The sequence below is a fragment of the Elephantulus edwardii genome, unplaced genomic scaffold (assembly GCF_000299155.1).
Source record: "Elephantulus edwardii isolate Elephantulus edwardi_28Jun2011 unplaced genomic scaffold, EleEdw1.0 scaffold00248, whole genome shotgun sequence".
Classification (NCBI taxonomy): domain Eukaryota; kingdom Metazoa; phylum Chordata; class Mammalia; order Macroscelidea; family Macroscelididae; genus Elephantulus; species Elephantulus edwardii.
Window position 1 is genome coordinate 2,282,197 of NW_006399998.1, and position 1,756 is coordinate 2,283,952.

At 43.7% G+C, this 1,756-nt stretch overlaps 1 pseudogene; it reads right to left on the bottom strand.

The window, feature by feature from the left end:
- The window catches only part of LOC102865482, a 30,484-nt pseudogene that overhangs the window by 22,138 nt on the left and 6,590 nt on the right, over positions 1-1,756 (bottom strand).

Here is a 1,756-nt window from a genome sequence, read left to right on the forward strand (position 1 = left end):
TTACTTTCCAGCTCCACCCTCCACCAGGATAACCCTTCCCATCTGCCAAGTCCCTTCAGAAAATATCTTCCGTTGTCCAACCCATGATCTGACAGCTTGTATCTTAAGCTTTCTTGGCTTCTGTGATTCCAGACAAGTTGACTGCTGACATTTTTTTCTTTTGACCAGTGTCTCTGAAGTTTAGTTGTACTGTCTCCAAGGGAAGGTGACGTGTCCTGTAGAACTCCTGTGTAGATTATGTAGATTATGTTTTCCTTTCTGGCCTGAGGGCCGCAGGGTACCTTTGAAAGATGCCTCTTCATTATTGTCTGAGTTCACTTCCCCTTGTGCGCCACTCCCAAGCTTCCCTTTCCACTCAGGAGCACGTTCTCGCTGTCCCCAAGGGGCTCTTGTCCCCAAGGGTCTCTTCCCACCGGTTTTTCCTGGGTACCTTTGAAAGATGTCTCTTCATTATTGTCTGAGGTGACTTCCCCTTGTGCGCCACTCCCAAGCTTCCCTTCTTCCCAGGAGCACGTTCTGGCTGTCCCCAAGGACCTCTTGTCCCCAAGGGCCTCTTCCCACCGGTATTTCCTGGGTACCTTTGAAAGATGCCTCTTCGTTATTGTCTGATGTGACTTCCCCTTGTGCGCCACTCCCAAGCTTCTCTTCCGCCCAGGAGCACATTCTCGCTGTCAAGTATGGAAATACAAAGGAGGAGGAACAGTTGTAAGCAGACCCTAGTGATTGGAACATGGAATGTGAGAGCCATGAATGTAGAAAAATTAGAAATTGTTAAGAAAGAAATGGAATGCATAAACATCGACTTATTAGGCATTGGAGAGATGAGATGGACTGGCATGGGGCATTTTGAGTCAGATGACCATATGATATATTACTCCAGAGATGAAAAGACAAGGATAAATGGGGTTGCCTTCATAGTAAAAAAGTAATTTCTAGATCCATCCTGAAGTACAACATCGTGAGTGACAGGATTATATCCACACGTTTACAAGGAAGTCCAGTGAATACCAGTATCATTCAGATATATGCACCAAAAACCAGAGCCAAAGAAGAGGAAATAGATGATTTATAACAGAGACAGATCGACCATGCAATCAAGATGCATTGATAATAATGGGTGACTGGAATGCAAAAGTTGGGAACAGTGAAGAAGAATCAGTAGTCGGAAAACATGGCTTTGGTGACAGGAATGAAGCTGGAGATAGAATGATTGAATTTTGTAAAATCAATGCCTTATTCATTGCAAATACATTTTATAAGAGACACAAAGGCAGGTTATACACATAGACTTCACCTGATGGTATGCATAGGAATCAGATCGACTACATATGTGGAAGGAAATGCTGGAGAAGCTCAATATTTGCTGTGAAAACTAGGCCAGGGGCTGATTGTGGAACAGACCAGCAATTACTCATATGCAAGTTCAAGCTGAACCTGAGGAAAATTAAACCAAATCCACAGGAGCCAAAATATGACTTTGATTTCATACCACCTAAGTTTCAGAATCATCTCAGGAACAGGTTTGAGGCTTGAACACTAATGAGTGAAGACCAGATGAGTTATGGGAGGATGTCAACGGTATCATCCAGGAAGAGTGCAAACGGTCATTACAAAGGCAGAGGAGGAAGAAAAGACCAAAATGGATGTCAGAAGAGAATCTGAAAATTGCACTGGAGCGTAGAGAAGCCAAAGCACAAGGAAGAATTCAAGATACTAAAGAGCTGAACAGAAGATTCCAAAAGGCTGCTCGGAACGA